The following is a 19,791-nucleotide window of genomic DNA, read 5'->3' as shown; positions in this document are numbered from 1 at the left end:
ACTATGGATATATTCTGTATTGTCACGAGGCCCAGTCAACTCTTCAGCTCTTAAACCCTGTGTATCACAGTGCATTGCACTTTATTACAAATGACTAATTGTGTACTCATCACTGTACTTTGTAGCAGAGGGTTAGATGGACTTCCTTACAGACAGGCACCGCATGTTATTCATTTACAAAGCTCTTCTGTTGAAGCTTCCAGACAACCTCACGTCTCTTCTCTTACTTAAATCCACTAACCTCTGTGCATGATCCAGTGATGATCCATAATCCAGTCAATTACAGATGAATTTTAAGAAGGGAGACCTGGTCAGGATATCAAAGTTGAGAGGAGCGTTTGCTAAAGAGTGACTGAATTCCTCTCGTCCCCCCTGTGTACAAACTGGAAGATTATGATGGAGAACCCATCCAAGGTTCATTCTACCAGGCAGAGTTGCAAAAAGTAAAAATGGCAAGAGGCAGTGTCTACCATATAGAGAAGATTCTGAAACAGCATACCGTTGGGGATGAAAAACAAATCTTTGTACGCTGGAACAACTGGCCAGAGAAATTCAGCAGGTGGGTCATTGGTGGGAAATTTTTTAAAAATCAACACACCCTCGTGACGACCGTCATTCCGTCATGTATGGGTCAAAGGATATGGGCTTTTTCATCACCCTGCCCTCCAACGCCAGCCTCAACGTTTTCAAAGATAATAAGAGTTCCAGCTACCGTGTGGATTTAGCACAACATATCAGTTTAAAAGGTCTTACTGAAGCTGTCCTTTAGAACCCCTGCCTGCTTCATAGTCAACACACACCCGGGCTACATGCCGAGCACTGGTTTTAGATTCAAAAGAAACAGAGCAGAATCTTTTGCAAAGTTTGTCGTTTTTTAACCGCCTCTCATCTTGCTGATCTCGCGTCTGCTCGTCGATGAATCTTGACTCTTTGACTCACTTTGGAAGAAGATACATTGGTACAGACACCATGCATTCCATGTGTGAAAGATCTTTTCTTTATTGATCATGACATTCATTTTATTTTTACAATCAAGGGTCTTTTTTAAACATCTCCTAAAGGCTCTTCAGGGATGCGATGCAGGGATGTGAATATGTAAAGATATGTAAAACATGCATAATAGTGATTAATCACAGTTAACTGCATAATTAATTAGATATTTGTTATTGATTGACAGATCTATTGATCTACTGATATAAATAAATGTATAGACAATAGAACTGAACTACTCCAGGAGACTTGGGGCTTTGATCTCGCAGTGCAATAGGTTTTCTTTCTTTTCAGCTGTGTGAATGTGATGTAGGAGAGGAATTGTCTTTTGTATTAGTACAGACTGCATTTAACTGTATCTTGTTGCAGTTTTAATCCAAAGAGAAAAAAAAATGATAATACAACACTGTGATATGTTAAAGTTGAATGCTGAAGTATTTGTGCCTTTTATCTGCAGGCCCAAAAAGCCATGGAATGATACAGCTACATCAGCAGCAGCACAGTGTCCAGATAGAAGCAGTAATTCTGTTTTATTCGGCTGGCTTGGAGGCCTTGGGTTTCATTGATGAAATCATTATCGCAACATTGATTTGTCAAGATTTGATTTGACCACAGAAACAACCAGCACAGCACTTTGAGTTGGCTCTGCTGTAACCACGTAATTAAAGGGGGACTTGAATTTTATTGAAATGACTTAAAAGACTATTGAGCTAAGCATTTAATAATGACACTGAACAATTATTACACAACCGGGGACAGGGTCAAATATCACTGTAACAGTGCAACCAATCACAGTTGCCAATTCTACCCCAAGAAGTTGATTCACTTGCGTCATCCATGTACTACACTGACAACATGCAGTGCAGTTTGGAAAACTTCTTCTGCCAGGATCTTGTGATGTCATGTGTGGACGCCTCTGAAAACACTTACATACTGAACTCGTAGAAGCCAGAGCAGCAGAGGCCACTGATGGGGTCACTTTGTGTCAACTGTTAAAGGAGCAACCAAGAAGACTTTGGCAGTTTCCTCTGGGCACTCTAGTGTCCTCCCACACTCCAAAGACATTCGGGTTATGTTAATTTAAAAAATTCTTAATTGGCCCTCTTTTGTTGTCTTTTACTTAAACATTAATAAGTTGTCTTTGATTGGATATAGATTTAGTACACATTTAATAGATTTTATGAAAGGCACCCTTAGGGTCTGTACGAGACACAATAGAACTTAACCATCTAATATTGAGGCAGGTGAACCAGACCCTCATCATCGTGGTAACAATAATAAACACGTGGTTCACATTCAAAAATAGATTTAGGGACTTGGCTGGGTTCAGGAAAAGATGGTGGTTTGAGTTAAAATGAGTGCGTTGGCTACGTGAGTCAAGTTTCAGTTTTGGTTTGACATGGGACAGTAACAGCAGCCTTCTGGGTGAATGTCTTGTTATCGAACCGTCCTGCCACCCCAGCCACCTCCCTATGCAGACTTTGGTCAATTTATAGTACATTTCCCATTATCATTTTATACATACAGCCTCTTTTAAACTTTAAATGAATAAGAACCCAGCACTACAGCATGTGTTAAATATACAGGGTTCACAAAAAGTTAGGGATATTCGACTTTCAGGTGAAATTTATGGAAAATGTAAAAAGTGAATGCTACAGTGATATTATATCATGAAAGTAGGGCATTTAAGTAGAAGCATGCAATGGTAGTTTCTTCATCTTAAATAATTTATTGAAAGAAAATCTAACAGTGGAAGGTAAACGTAAAATTGGGATGTGGCCAAAGGACGTCCACTCCTCTCCTTTCTGTGACTCTTCCAGTCTCTGTATCACTGTTCCAACCTCCTGATGACACTCTGTGACCCTCTAAGCTCAGTGAACACCTCAGTCTGAGGACTTCCTGTTTGAAGCCTCCAGTGTTGAGGTGCTGCTGATCAACTGTTAGGTGTCGTCTTGGTCTCATGATGTCAGAATGTGAACAGCATGATGAGGAGGACTGTTTAAATACCAATTCTAACTGAAGCAGGAAATGTATTGGTGGTGGTTCATCCTGAAATTTCACCTGAAAGCTGAATATCCCTAACTTTTTGTGAGTAGTGTAGATAGACTCATCTTGACCCTGCCAACATTGATAGCTGTACAATTACAGATGAAGACAGGATGAAAAAAAAAAACAAGTAAAAAAAACAGCAAAAGCTACAACAGCCACCTAACCCTTAGTTACATGTTACGTAATAAAGACAAAGTAGTAGAGAGACGAATAGACAGATGATTCTGTAACAGCATGTACTCTTGCTTCAACCCAAATTTCTTACAATCATCAGAAGGTAAGAGTGTAGAATATAAACACTATATATTGCCTGTGGGATTTGTTAGCTAGCTTCGTCATGTAGATGTTCCAGCACTGCTGTAAAGATGTCTACAGCAGGCCTCCACTCATCCTGTGACTTCACCTCCTGTTTGTTGAGGAGCCTTTTTTCTTGGAGTGCAGCACTCTCTCACTAAAGGCTATAGACATGTTTGAAGAGCGTTTTCTCCCGCTCTTGCTCTACCTTTTTTTCTGCTGTTTTTAAAGTTACACTGTAACAACTTTCAACTCACAGTGTCTTGGTAGAAGGCTGGGGAGGAATGGAGGTGTCCAACTATATATGACATTGTCCTGAAAGAAAGATCAATTCAGTTTTAGTGCATCAGAATACAAAACGCTCGCGTCACATGTAAAGTCAAACATGGCTGACTTCAGGGCTTTTACATTTGATTGGTATGAATGGAAATTGCACCATCTGCTGGACATTCTGTCTTCACCCAATCTTCTATCTTAGATTTTAGGTTTGAATTTCAATTTTGTTTATATATGATTTAGTGAGGCTCACAAAGACACATCAGACGGTATTGTAGAAAAACATTTTAGTCAGGTTCTCAGTAAAGTGAAAGTGAATATAAAAATCCTGCATGGTGTAATAGTGTAGACAAGAAGTTATAAGAAAATATGGCATCCAAGCACTCTTTTGTTGCTGTGTATCACAGGGGTAATATTTAGCGACGGTGTTTCTGCGGTGGTTAAGACCTTCTTTGCTTTTCAGTGCTTTCCTTTCTTCTTTCTTTCCTTACTAACCTACACACACACACTTCCACATATCATTAAAGGCGCAGTTGGTGCCGTTTTACACTCAGGTGTTCTGCACCTCCCAGTGTTACACCTGTACATTTCAGTCTCCATTGTGCTGAAGTTCCCATTGTTCAACTCTCATGGGCTTGTCACTATCCTGCCATCTCCACCTCGCCCCTCCCTCTCTCTCCCTCACACACACACACACACTGACGCACATAGACACCCACAGACCCACACACAGACACGCATAGACACACACACTGTATGCTTGCGTGTTTTTTTAGACTTAATAGTATAGTAGTATAGTATAGTAATAGTTGGTTTAAGGTCTGTTAACTGCCACAGCAGCAAGTTAACCCTCATCATGCTAGTAGTCAGAGCCACTGGGCATTTACGTGATTTAGTAGTAAAATGAACAACCTGGAGCCGATGCGTATTGTGAGTCAGACCACCCAGCCCTGCAGGATGTGGTCTCTGGTCTCCTTAATCTCTCCTTAGCAGATAGAGAGCATTTTAATAGCTACATCAACACGTGAAGAGAAGCTGAAACAATTGGTGGCGTATATTAACCACCCAACTGGGAAGCCTCAGTGCACCATCCTGGACGGGTTTGGCCAAATAGCCCTCAAAAGGGCCTCCATCGCCTCGCTCAGTTGATCCAGGTGGAACCCGTGACCGCTACTCGGCCCTCTGTCAGGCCCTGCGAGAGGAGTACTCTCTGCACGCCGACCAAGCATCTGCCACTTTCAGCACCTTTGCAATCATGCAAAGAAAGCAGGAATCTCCAAGGGAATATTACAGGTGACTGAGAGCTGCATACTTCCAGGAACATCACTAAGGCCACTTCGTCCTGCAGGCAGCCTACCAGCTCCAGACAGCCAGGTAGCTGCCATACAAGAGTGCAGAGGACCCTTATCAATGCTCATGCCTCTTTCAGAACCTGAATCTGACTCTTAGCTTTCTCGACTCTGACTCCTTCCACAGCCACAAGTCGTATCTTTGCTCGCTGAAAAACACAAACTCCGTACTTAACAGCCCCCATGTGGTTGGAGACCCCAGCCGTGCTTCTAGCTTTCATATAGCAAAGCCACCGGCTTCTGGCTGCTGAGTCGCCCAGCTGGACACAATCAATCAGGTTCTATTCTCAAGCTTTAAACTTATTTTAGACTAATTTGTATCAATAGTTGCTTATAGACTATTTGAATAGTAGATCTAATGAAGTATTATCGATTACTGATCATTGTGCTGAGTTAAATAAACTATTATGCATTTAAAGTGTAGTTGTAGTCGTAGTGATTATTGTGCATGTGTGTTGGGGTAACAATTGATAAACTGGTCATTTTATTCTTTTGCTAATAACCATACCTGCTCCTCCCAGTGTCCAACACACTGAATCCTTCATGGACCAATATTATTCCCCATAAATGTTGTAGATGATACTCAGTTATGCATTTGTTCCTTTCAGGCTGGATTATTGAAGTTATCTATGATCGAGTCTCTGTACTGATGAGAACTAGGACAGGAGATCATACTTCACCTATATTAGCTTCTCTGCACTGATACCCGGTAACATCCAGAATAGAATTTAGCCGTTAAAAGTTGGGCACAATTATATCTTAGCTCATAGTACCCTCATAATGGTTCTTAGAATCTCTCTGGAACCTTCCTCCAGTCTGGGTCCAAAAGGCATCATCCATCCACTAATCTGAGAATCTGCGGTTCAAAGAATCCTTGGGCTCAATCTGTGTGGTAGTGTGCGAGTATGTGAATTGTTTCCTCCCCTTGTGAGCAGGTTGGCACCTTGCATGGCAGCCCCTACCACCAGTGTATGAATGGTCTGTGAATGTAGTGTTAAACCACTTGGTGGTTGGGTGGACTAGAAAAGGCACTGTACATATACAGTTCATTTACTATCACAAGCTCACACCTGTACCTCCCAAATCTGTGCCAATGTGTCCAATTGTTCCATACACCAGAGCTAACTGTGGATACATATTTCCATTTGGCCTCATGTTATGTTTCACACAATTAATTTTTGAGATATGACAGTGTGGAATAGCCAGCCATCATTCAGAAGTGGTCTTTTGCTCAACTAGGCAGCATATATTTGTACCTTCTTGGACCTATGATTTAGCAGGTTTTATTCAAGGATTTTATTAAGGTTTATGATTTATGATTTGATCACCCAACAGCATCCGTGTTTATCAATGGCATCATATCCTCTCCATTTGAGCTGGGTAGGGTTACTAAGCAGGGAGACCCAGCATCCCCTTTGCTCTTTGCCATTGCTCTTGAATCGCTCACAGCAGCAATCCGGAGGGATGAATGATTTCCAGGCATTCAAATTGGTGACAAATGTCACAAACTAATATTGTATGCTGATGATATTCTTTTATTTGTCTCTGATCCAGACAAGTCACTCGATTCTTTATCTAATATAATTAACAAGTTCTCATCTATCTCGGGGTAGAAAATGAACTGGACGAAGTCTGAGGCCCTTCCCCTTACCTCTTACTGTCCCAAGCCCCTCTTTCAGTCTGGAGCCTTTAGCTGGCCTAAGAAAGGTATTAAATACTCTCCAGTTGGTCCAGAACGCTGCTGCTCGTGTTCTGATGAGAACTAAAAGAAGAGACCACATTTCTCCTGTACTGGCTTCTCTTCATTGGCTTCCAGTAAAATCTAGAATAGAGTTTAAAATCCTTCTCCTCACCTACAAGGCTCTTAAGGGTCAGGCCCCATCATATCTTAAAGAGCTTATAGTACCGTACTACCCCACTAGAGCACTGCGCTCCCAGAATGCAGGTCTACTGGTGGTTCCCAAAGTCTCCAAAAGTAGTTCAGGAGGCAGAGCTTTCAGCTATCAGGCTCCTCTCCTGTGGAATCTCCTTCCAGTTTGGGTTCGGGGGGCAGACACCCTCTCTACATTTAAGAGTAGACTAAAAACCTTCCTTTTTGACAAAGCATATATTTAAGGGCTGGATCAGGCCTTAGACCAGCCCCTAGTTATGCTGCTATAGGCTCAGACTGCCGGGGGACTCCTATGGTGCACTGAGCTCCTCTATTCTCTATCCTCCTCTTCCTCTCCATCATTATGTCTCATGTCAGCCAAATGTCTGCCTCTAACTTGCTATCTTCCCCGGAGCCTTTCTGTACTTTCTCATCTCTCAGGTTCCTGTGGATCCTGTGGATCCTGGTCCTGGCCCTGCTGATGTGGTTCTCTGGTTCCTGTGGGTCCTGGTCCCGGTCCCGCTGATGTGGTTCTCTGGTTCCTGTGGATCCTGGTCCTGGTTCTGCTGATGTGGTTCCCTGGTTCCTATGGATCCTGGTCCTGGCCCCGCTGATGTGGTTCTCCACCAGCCAATGGATGTGCGTCTGTCCAAGGCTACAGCCTGTCCGTCCTTGGGAGCTGGATCTCTCCTTCACTGTGGTGCTCCCAGAGGTTTCTCTTTTCCCACTGGGTTTTTTGAGTTTTTCCTTCCCGAAGAAGGAGGGTCATAAAGGGCAGGTGATGCCTCGGACTGATCCACCGGACTGATCCATTGGCCTCATCGACTGCTGGACTCTTTATTAGATTGTTTGTTCGCTTACACTTGTTTATTTCAGTGAACTTTGTAAAGCACTATGAGACACTCTGTTGTGATATTGGGCTATACAAATAAAATTGAATTGAAAATTGAACTTAGGAATAACGTTTCCCCCCCAATTGTCCAATTTAATTAAAATTAATTTTGACCCACTCCTGGGTAAAATGTTGGCGGACATTGAGCGATAGTCTCCTCTATTTCTATCTACACTCCCCTCCAAAAGTATTGGAACAGTGAGGCCAATTCCTTAATTTTTGCTGTAGACTGAAAACATTTGGGTTTGACATCAAAAGATGAATATGAGACAAGAGATCAACATTTCAGCTTTTATTTCCAGGTATTTACATCTGGATCTGATACACAACTTAGAAGTTAGCACCTTTTGTTTGAACCCACCCATTTTTCATGTGAGCAAAAGTATTGGAACGTGTGACTGACTGGTGTGTTTTGTTGCCCTGGTGTGTCCTGTTACATTGATTATTCAAACAATAAATAGCGCTGAATGTCTACGTTCACTTTCAGATTTAGGTTTTGCCTGTGCAGACTACATTTATAGTTAGAGGCGTAACCAACAAGAAAACCAGAGAGCTGTCCATGGGTGAAAAACAAGCAATTGTGAAGCTGACAGAAGATGGAAAATCAAGTCATTGCACAAACATTGGCCATAGCCAGTACAACCATTTGGAATGTCCTGAAGAAGAAAGAAACCACTGGTGTACTGAGTAACAGACGTCGAACGGGTAGACCAAGGAAAACAGCAGCAGTTGATGACAGAAACATTGTGAGAGCTGTAAAGAAAGACCCTAAAACAACTGTTGGTGATATCATCATCAACCTCCAGAGAGCAGGAGAGAAGGTGTCACAGTCTACTGTTCACAGAAGACTTCATGAGCAAAAGTACAGAGGCCACACCAGAAGATGCAAACCACTCATTAGCAAGAAGAATAGGAAGGCCAGGCTGGAATTTGCCAAAAATTCCAGAGACAAGCCTAAAAATTCTGGGACAAAGTTTTATGGACTGATGAGACAAAGATGAACCTTTACCAAAGTGATGGAAAGGCTAAAGTTTGGAGAAAGAGAGGATCTGCTCATGCTCCCAAACATACAAGCTCATCTGTGAAACAGTGGAGGTAATGTCATGGCTTGGGCTTGCATGGCTTCTTCTGGGACGGGCTCATTCATCTTCATTGATGATGTAACACATGATGGCAGCAGCAAAATGAACTCAGAAGCCTACAGAAACATTTTGTCTGCCAATTTAAAGAAAGATGCAACCAAACTGATCCTTCATGGTGCAGCAAGATAATGATTCAAAACACACTGCCAAAACAACAAAGGAGTTCATCAGGGGCAAGAAGTGGAAGGTTTTAGACTGGCCAAGTCAATCTCCAGACTTCAACCCTATAGAGCATGCATTTTACCTGCTTGTTACGTGCAGCAGGGTGCTGCTCTCTCTCTCTCTCGCTCTCTCCCTCTCTGTCAGCTCTGTCTCCCGCCTTCCTCGGGAGGAGGAGGGGCATAAGAGGGAGAGGACTCATGCAGACAAGGGAGACACGCGGACAGACAAGAGACACACAGAGACACGCAGACGCATAGTGACATGCCTGGCGCACGGTGGACGTTACCTGATACAGGTAGAGAGGAGGGTCTTTTTCCTCCTCCGTTTTGAGTTCTCCTTTCTCCACACCCTTTTAGTTCCAGGCCCGTTTGGAGGCTGGGATTTCGTTGTTTTAGTTTGTTTTGTTAGTTTGGGTTGGAGATCGCCGGTAGTTACGTTATTCGTCTTTTGTTTAGTTTTTTTTTGTCTTTATTAGGTTAGGGGGAGACGTCAGGAGCGACGATCCGCTGCAGGGTTGGCCTGGCGTTTCCCTTCTTTTGTTCCTTTTTGGTGGTTTGGGGTTTGTGTGTGTGAAATAAAGATTGGGTGAAAAGATCACGACCGGTATTGGCGTCCTCTGTTTTACATATGTTGCTGCCTCCTGCCCCTAGACAGACTAAACTGAGTCATTTGTGGGGAGGCCGTGCTCATCCGGCCGCGCTTGTCGCGCTGATTGTTTGTGGGTTTTCCCTTTGGACGCAGCGGTGTGGTTAATTGTATCGGCTAGTTGTCATTGCAGTCTTCCTGGTGGTAATTGAAATGTAGCTTGACACCAGGGGGTACTGTTTTGTATTGTTTGCCACTTTGTGGTATTGCCGATTGTCCGTGTGCTTTGTGCACGCCATTTGGATGCCGGTTGGTCGTGCGGCGGTCTGTGCCATTTTTTCTTGTGTGCTGTGCCAGCATGCGGGCGGTGATTGTGTGTGGGCCTGCCCTTGTTTTTTCTCTTTGACTCGGTGGTAGTCTTTCTTTTTGTGTGATCGGTTTGTTGGCTATGGAGTTTGACTTAGATGATTTTGTGGCAAATCCTAGCCTGGAGAAGTTGCAGCTTTGTACGAATGCACAGTTAGTTGTTGCCGATCAATTTTGTGTCACTGTGCCTAAATAGGCAAGAAAACATGTAATTAAATCTGAATTATTGACTGTTTTATGTGACAAAGGGGTTTTGCCTGCCACCCCGAGTGTGCTGAAAATGACCTCACCTGCTGGACAGGATCCAGGGGAGCAGCTTCGCTTTAAGGAATTAGAAGTTGAAATGCGTCGTTTGGAAATAAAGGAAAAAGAACTAGAACAAGAATTGCAAATGAGGAGACTAGACGTTGAAAGTCAAATTCGTTTGAAAGAATTGGAGTTAAAGCATGACATTAATAAATGCATTCGTTTGGTCCCTCCCTTCAGCGATAAAGATGTGGATAAGTACTTCATTTTGTTTGAGCGTGTCGCGAGCACTTTAAAATGGCCTAAAAATATCTGGTCACTATTATTACAGTGTGTGATTACGGGCAAGGCTCAGGAAGCTTATGCGTCGTTATCGCCTGAGTTGAGTCTCGATTATGATATTGTCAAAGCAGCTGTGCTGAGGGCGCATGAGTTAGTGCCGGAGGCATATCGCCAAAAGTTTCGACGATTTAAGAAAACTGATAATCAGACTTATGTAGAGTTTGGACGGGAAAAACAAGCGCTATTCGATCGTTGGTGTCAATCCAAAAATGTTGACAGTTTTGATAAATTGTGCGACCTGCTGTTACTGGAGGAATTTAAGAACTGTTTGCCAGACAAAATTGCTACCTACATCAATGAGCAGAAGGTTTCCACAGTGTCTGATGCAGCGGTTCTGGCTGATGAATACATCCTCACGCACAGGGAGAGTTTTGAAAAACCTGTCTTATCTTCTGAACGTTGGGCTTCGGCTGCCAGGCCTGCTGTCTTTCCAGTTAGATCAAAGTCTCATGGTGACATGAAAACTGTCAGGGAAGGTTTAGACGCTAAGGACAAGCCAATTTGTTTCTATTGTAAGAAACGCGGTCACACCATTAAGTACTGTTTCGCTTTGAATAAGAATAAGAGCTCAAAAGTGGTCAATTTATTAAGAACCGAGGCTGTGCCCAAACAGCAGTTCTGTCCCAAACAGTCCATTTCAAAGAAACCTGACCTTGATGTGTACACTCCTTTTATCATGAAAGGTTTTGTTTCCCTGTCTGCAGGAGACTCAAAGATCCCTGTCACCATTTTGAGGGATAGTGCAGCCTCTCAGTCGGTTATCCTGGAGGGGGTGCTGCCGCTGTCGGACCGATCCTCAGTAAACTCTGACGTTCTGGTCCGGGGGTTTGGTATGCAGTTTGTGGGTGTGCCTTTACATGCTATTCACCTTGACTCAGGGTTGGTTAAGGGCCGTGTAGTGGTAGGAGTTAGTCCAAAATTTCCCATAGAGGGGGTTTCTTTCATTTTGGGCAACGATTTAGCTGGGGGTAAAGTGTTGCTGAATCCTGAAGTCACTGCAGTTCCTCTCTCTGAACACCCAGATGATTTGGAGCGAAAGTTCCCTGATACTTTCATTTCCGATCCTGAATGTTTAATTTCCTCGCCAGTAATCTCTCCTCTTGCTCAGCCTCCGCCCGTGGTTGGTACTCCTGCAGCTTCGACTGTTTCGTCTCCCATTGAGGAGCATGGCTCAGAGGTTGGTGTATCCAGAGAGCATCTAATTGTTGAGCAGAAGCGTGATGTGTCATTGAGCCCTTGTTTTGATGCAATTGTTCCAGTGGACCAAATTAAAGAAGTGTCTTCTGGTTATTTTATTAAGGACGGCATACTTGTGCGAAAGTGGACACCATCACACCTGTCTATACAGGATGAGTGGGGTGTCGTGACGCAGGTTGTAGTCCCAAAAACTCACCGACATGAAGTCCTCAAAATGGCGCACGATATTCCATTTGCTGGCCATTTAGGGGTTAATAAAACTAATGATCGTGTTTTGCGGTGTTTTTTCTGGCCAGGGGTAAAGCGGGACGTACAGCAGTACTGTAAAACATGCCATGTTTGCCAAGTCTCTGGCAAACCAAATCAGGCCATTCCATCGTTCCCTCTTTACCCAATTCCAGTGGTTGCTGAGCCATTTGAGCGTGTGATTGTGGACTGTGTTGGTCCGTTTCCACGCACAAAAGCGGGAAATAAGTTTCTATTGACCATTATGTGCTCCGCAAGTAGGTTCCCTGAGGCCATTCCCATGCGCAAAATCACAGCTCCAGCGGTGGCAAAAGCGTTGAAGTTTTTCTCCTTGTTTGGGTTGCCTAAAGTAATACAAACTGATCAGGGTTCTAACTTTATGTCACGTGTGTTCGCACAGGTGATGAAACAACTTGACGTTACTCACAGGTTTTTCAGCGCGTATCATCCAGAGAGTCACGGGGCAATTGAGCGTTTTCATCAGACTCCATGCTCCGCATTTACTGCCTGGACTCCAGCAAGGATTGGGATGAGGGTGTCCATCTCCTACTCTTTGCTGCTCGTGAGGTGGTGCAAGAGTCGCTGGGGTTTAGTCCAGCGGAGCTAATTTTTGCGCACACTGTCCGAGGCCCTCTCAAACTTTTGCAGGAGAAATGGCTAGGCGATAGCAAGCCACAGAATTTGCTTGACTACGTCAGCAACTTTCGTTTCAAGCTGCATCGCGCTTGTGAATTGGCTAAGCAAAATATGTCTGTTGCTCAATCCAGAATGAAAAAATGGTTTGACAAGGATGCTGAAAGTAGATCTTTCCGTCCGGGCGACAAAGTATTGGTGTTGCTGCCGGTGACCAGCTCAGCTCTGCAGGCGCGCTACAGTGGCCCCTATGTAGTCCAGGAAAAGGTGAGCGCACGGGATTACATAGTTGCTACTCCAGACCGGCGACGGCGAAGTAGATTGTGTCACATTAACATGAAGCCTTATCTGGACAGGGAAGCTGGCCCTGTGGCCTCTGTCAACCCAGAGGATAAGACTGTTTTGGCGCTGTCCGGTGCTGAAGGTATTGATGAGGCTCAGGTAACTGGGGCGCTGTCCAGTGCTGATCCTGGGGACACTCCGGTGATTTCGGCCGTGTCCGACGTGGAGGATGTTGCTGGCCCGCCTAGTGCTGTCGTTCACGGACGACTGAAAAACTCTGAGATGCTGTCCAAGCTTGATGAATGCTTTCCACAGTTAACTCGGTTACAACATGAGGATGTGGTCAATGTAATAACATCTCACACTTCTTTGTTTTCGGACGTGCCAACTCGGACCCATGTGCTGCAGCATGATATCGATGTGGGGGAGTCTCCACCGATAAAGCAGCATGCGTATCGAGTCAATCCCAGTAAGCGCTCCCGTAGACAGCAGCAGGTTAACTATATGTTGGAGAACGGTATTGCAGAGCCCAGTTCTAGTTCGTGGAGTTCGCCGTGTTTGCTAGCCGATAAATCTGATGGTACAGACCGGTTCTGCACGGACTTTCGCAAAGTAAATGGGGTCACGAAACCAGATTGCTATCCTCTTCCTAGAGTGGATGATTGTGTTGATCATGTCGGCAATGCTAATTATGTAACAAAGCTGGACCTTTTGAAGGGATATTGGCATGTGCCGCTGACTCCCCAGGCAAAGGAGATTTCTGCGTTTGTGACCCCTAACGCCTTCCTGCAGTACACGGTAATGCCATTCGGTGTACGCAACGCACCCGCAACATTTCAACGGTTAGTGAATACGGTCTTGTCAGGCTTGTCAGGGTGCGAGGCCTACTTGGACGACATCGTCGTTTATTCCAGTTCGTGGGAGGATCATATCCGGCAGCTTCATGCAGTATTTGGCAGGCTGCGTGATGCCAACCTCACCCTCAATTTGGCAAAGTGCGAATTCGGTCAAGCTATGGTGACATATCTAGGAAAAGTTGTAGGTCAAGCCAGTGCACTCAAAAGTGGAGGCTATTCTGTCATTCTCTGCCCCGGTTTCACGCTGTGAGCTGCGCCGTTTTTTGGGGATGGCAGGGTATTACAGTCGTATGAAAAAGTTTGGGCACCCCTGACAATTTCCATTATTTTCATTTCTAAATCATGAGGTGTTTGGATCAGCAATTTCCTTTTGATTTATCAAATAACTAATGGACACAGTAATATCTCAGTAGTGAAATGAGGTTTATTGGATTAACAGAAAATGTGCAATATGCATCAAAACAAAATTAGACAGGTGCATAAATTTGGGCACCCCAACAGAAAAATCACATCAATATCTGGTAGAGTCTCCTTTTGCCAAAATAACAGCCTCTAGACGGTTCCTATAGCCCCTAATCAGTGTCTGGATTCTGGATGAAGGTATTTTCGACCATTCCTCCTTACAATCATCCATCATCCTTACATCTCCAGTTCAGTTTGGTTTGATTGTTGCTGAGCGTGGACAGCCCGCTTCAAATCATCCCACAGATTTTCAATAATGTTCAGGTCTGGGGACTGGGATGGCCATTCCAGAACATTGTACTTGTTCCTCTGCATGAATTCCTGAGTAGATTTTGAGCAGTGTTTTGGGTCGTTGTCTTGTTGAAATATCCAGCCCCGGTGTAACTTCAACTTTGTGACTGATTCTTGAACATTATTCTCAAGAATCTGCTGATATTGAGTGGAATCCATGCGACCCTCAACTTTAACAAGATTCCCAGTACCAGCACTGGCCACACAACCCCACAGCATGATGGAACGTCCACCAAATTTTACTGTGGGTAGCAAGTGTTTTTCTTAGAATGCTGTCTTCTTTTGCCGCCATGCATAACGCCCCTTGTTATGACCAAATAACTCAATCTTTGTTTCATCAGTCCACAGCACCTTATTCCAAAATGAAGCTGGGTTGTCCAAATGTGCTTTTGCATACCTCAAGTGACTCTGTTTGTGGCATGTGTGCAGAAAAGGCTTCTTCCGCATCACTCTCCCATACAGCTTCTCCTTGTGCAAAGTGCGCAGAATTGTTGAACGATGCACAGTGACACCATCTGCAGCAAGATGACGTTGTAGGTCTTTGGAGGTGGTCTTTGGGTTGTCTTTGCCCGTTCTTACCATCCTTCGCCTTTGCCTCTCTGATATTTTTCTTGGCCTGCCACTTCTGGCCTTAACAACAACTGTGCCTGTGGTCTTCCATTTCCTCACTATGTTCCTCACAGTGGAAACTGACAGCTGAAATCTCTGAGATAGCTTTTTGTAGCCTTCCCCTAAACCGTAACATTGAACAATCTTTGTTTTCAGGTCATTTGAGAGTTGTTTTGAGGCCCCCATGTTGTCACTCTTCAGAGGAGATTCAAAGAGAAGAACGACTTGCAATTGGCCACCTTAAATACCTTTTTCTCATAATTGGATGCACCTGTCCATGAAGTTCAAGTCTTAATGAGCTCACCAAACCAATTTTGTGTTCCAATTTATCAGCGCTAAGTAGTTACAGGTATTCAAATCAGCAAAATGACAAGGGTGCCCAAATTTTTGCACAGCCTATTTTTCACATCTGATACAATTTCATACAACTTAATATTGCTACACTAAAAATCTTTGTCTGGAAAATACCCCATTACTTAGCTTTTAATACAAAATGAATGGCATGCCACTGTGATTGTTTTCTGTGCAGACAGAGTAAATTATTATGCAGCTTCAGAGGGGTGCCTAAACTTTTTCATACGACTGTACATAAGCTTCTGTAAAAATTTCTCAGCTATGGCAGCTCCACTCACCGACCTGCTGAGTCCAAAAGTTCGCTTTCACTGGTCTGACAGTTGTCAGTGTGCGTTTGACTGCGTGAAAGCTTTACTGACGAGTGCCCCAATTTTGGCCGCGCCCACATTTGATCGTCCATTCAAAATGGCAGTCGACGCGAGCGATGCGGGGGCGGGTGCAGTCCTCCTCCAAGATTGAGATAATGGCGTGGAGCATCCCGTTTCCTATTTTTCTAGGAAGTTTAATCGACATCAGCGCGCATACTCGACTATTGAAAAGGAGGCCCTCGCGCTTATTATGGCTCTCCAACATTTCGAGGTTTATGTCTGCTCTTCTAGTGCGCCCGTTGTGGTTTACACCGACCACAACCCGTTGGTGTTCATTAATCAGATGAGGAACACCAATCAGCGGCTAATGCGCTGGGCGCTCTTTTTACAGTCGGTTAATTTGGAGGTCAGGCACATAAAAGGGCGAGAAAATGTCCTGGCCGACGCACTGTCCCGCTGTTAGCTAGCTATTTATGCGTGAATGGTGTTCGCGGCGCTTCCCCCCCATTCACGTGTTTAGGGTGGGGGTGTTACGTGCAGCAGGGTGCTGCTCTCTCGCTCTCTCCCTCTCTGTCAGCTCTGTCTCCCGCCTTCCTCTGCCTGAGTGCGCACCTGAGGTGAATCACCACTCAGGTAGAGAGGAGGAGGGGCATAAGAGGGAGAGGACTCACACAGACAAGGGAGACACGCGGACAGACAAGAGACACACAGAGACACGCAGACGCATAGTGACATGCCTGGCGCACGGCGGACGTTACCTGATACAGGTAGAGAGGAGGGTCTTTTTCCTCCTCCGTTTTGAGTTCTCCTTTCTCCACACCCTTTTAATTCCAGGCCCGTCTGGAGGTTGGGATTTTGTTCTTTTAGTTTGTTTTGTTAGTTTGGGTTGGAGATCGCCGGTAGTTACGTTATTCGTCTTTTGTTTACTCTAGTTTTTTTTTGTCTTTATTAGGTTAGGGGGAGACATCAGGAGCGACGATCCGCTGCAGGGTTGGCCTGGCGTTTCCCTTCTTTTGTTCCTTTTGGCCGGGGTCTCCAGTCCTTTTTGTTTACCTTATTGGTGGTTTGGGGTTTGTGTGTGTGAAATAAAGATTGGGTGAAAAGATCACGACCGGTATTGGCGTCCTCTGTTTTACATATGTTGCTGCCTCCTGCCCCTAGACAGACTAAACTGAGTCATTTGTGGGGAGGCCGTAACACTGCTAAAGAGCAGACTGAAGGGAGAAACCCCCCAAAACAAACCACAACTGAAAGAGGCTGTGGTGAAAGCCTGGAAAAGCATCACAAAAGCAGAATGCAAAAGTTTGGTGATGTCAATGGGTCACAGGCTTGATGCAGTTATTGCAAGCAAAGGATTTGCAACTAAATATTAAGTCTTTTCACGTTAATGTATTTTAAGTCTATCTGTTCCAATACTTTTGCTCGCCTAAAAATTTGGTGTTCCGTTACAAATAATGCTAACTTCTAAGTTGTGTATCACATCCAGATGTAAATACCTGGAAATAAAAGCTGAAATGTTGATCTCTTGTCTCATATTCATCTTTTGATGTCAAACCCAAATGTTTTCAGTCTACAGCAAAAATAAAGGAACTGGCCTCACTGTTCCAATACTTTTGGAGGGGAGTGTATGTGGGGAAAAGCAAAAATTATTAAAATGACCTGACAAAAATGACTATTTGCTCCAAGCTCTCCCAATTCGGATACCACAAAATTATTTCAACAATTGGATCAATTATGTAACAAATTTTTATGGAATAATAAACGTCCCAGAATGAGTCCGAAAAAAGGCAGACTTGGTGTCCCCAATTTGCTACTCTACCACTACTCATTTACTATTAGACATATGGCACAATGGTCTCTGCCTCCTGAGAGAGCCCCGCCATGGTTTCATCTTGAGAGGACCATTTGTGCACCTTTTGTGCCTATACACTGTATCACAGCCAAGCTGACCCAACAAAATCAAAAACGCCCTCTTCTGTCTCACATTCAATGGGTATGGATGAAAGTTGCACGAGTATTCAAATTTGACCCTTTTCTCCGTAGGACTTCAGGAATCTGGTTAAATCCTAAACTTTGTATTGATAAGTCTCCTTTCTATTGGAGATCCTAGTTTCAAAAAGACATCACAACTACAGGAGACTTATACTAGAATGACTCTTTAAAATCATTTGAATCACTTAAACAGGAGTTCAATACACCCCGTAATCAGTTCTGGCACTATCTGCAACTAAAACATCTGTTGATGAAGATTTTTAATTCCCCTCTGAAAGCTCCACCTGATTGTGACACTGGATATGATTCTCAACATTTTTGGCATGGGCCACAAAGTATCAGCATACTACTCCATGCTCCTAAATGCCTCTGATTCCAACATGTATCCACTTAAATTGACATGGGAGACAGATTTGAAAGTGTCATATTGTGACGAAGACACGCATTCACTGCAGTAATACAGAATGTTTGGAAAAAAGGACACACACTGTTTAGTTAACTCGGATCAGTTTATTCATACTCATCCTACAAGGAAGTGTTTTTGCCGAAGCGTTATTGTAATCTCATGTTCCTCTCCTCCACAGTCCCAGGGTCTGAAACAGAGCCGGTGCATAGTGCTGTCTTATACCATGTTTAACTGGGTTATAGGTGATGTTCCCTTAGTGATGAAGTTGTGTCAAAGCCTTGGGGTTTATTTAAGGCCTTCTACTGGGAAGTGGTGATTCCTATAAGTGATATTTGTGTAATGTAAGAACTGGCAGTGAAGTTTTAGATTGTATGAATGGAAAATAATTGATTAATCAGCAGTTGGTTGGTCTAGGGGGAGGGGCTTAACATATATAAGCCTCTGGCCACCAAAGCACAGGGGATGGCTGAGGGCGGCTGTAAACCAGACAGGTGACAGGTTTTTGTGTTTTTTTAGGTCTTTCTAGTTTTGCTGTGGACGTCCAACTGACCCACCGATTTTTGTAACACATATAAAGATGAGGAGTGGTTGAGAATACTTGGGAACATGCCGCTCTTATGTTGGGTAGAAGACTCCTAATTAAAGATTAGAAAGCAGCTACAGTGCCGGCACCGTCCTTGTGGCAAGACTCTTTGGGTCAGCTGGCTACATTGGAGCATGTGTCTTACAGACTGCATAACCAGGTTGAGAAATATGACCAGAAATGTGGTCGTTTCCACTCTTATATGAATGGGGCTTAATTGCGTAACAAGCTCAGTATGAGCACCACCAGATTGTGCTTTCCTTTCGAGATAGGGCTCTCCTGCAGACAGGGAAGTGATGGCTGTGGTACCTTCTATAGTTTTTATAATTTTAGTTTTTCTGTAGATGCTGTTTCTTGCTGTTAGTTTTTTTCTTCTTTCTTTTCTGTATGTGTGGGTGGGTAGATGGGTGGGAGGGAGAGAGGGAGGGAAGGGGTTGTGTTCGTTGTGTATTGATGTTTTAAAGAAATTCAATCAAAGTTAAAATTTTTAAAAATTAGGTGCATGGGCAAAATTTACAAACTTTCAACAACTAAAGCAAGAACAATTGAAATAGCTCAACACAACTAATATTACATGAACCATTTTTTAGTGTCATTAGAATCAGAATCAGAATCAGAATTACTTTAATAATCCCCAGGGGGATAATTGCTTTTTGTTACACACAGCTCCAAAAGAATAAGAATAAGAATACACTTCAAACACAAAGTAAAATTTAAATATATAAAAGTATGAATTAAAAAAAAAGATGTATTAAAAATTATTACACAGAGGTAAATTACTGCAGCAGGTGAGTCCAGATAATAAAGATGTTTTGTGAACATCTAATTCTTACTCTCTACATTTCTTAATAGCTGTATGCTTCTCAAACTGTCAAATGAAAGCCTTGAGTCAGACTCATTAACTGCTCAGTCTAATCAGCACCATGCTGGACAGCGCTGTCCAGGGTGGGACACCATGACAGAAGTGATAAGGGTGCAATGGTGCAGTGGGAATATACACATCCACCT

The sequence above is a fragment of the Pempheris klunzingeri genome, chromosome 18 (assembly GCF_042242105.1).
Source record: "Pempheris klunzingeri isolate RE-2024b chromosome 18, fPemKlu1.hap1, whole genome shotgun sequence".
In the NCBI taxonomy this organism is placed as follows: domain Eukaryota; kingdom Metazoa; phylum Chordata; class Actinopteri; order Acropomatiformes; family Pempheridae; genus Pempheris; species Pempheris klunzingeri.
This window is presented reverse-complemented; position numbering follows the sequence as displayed.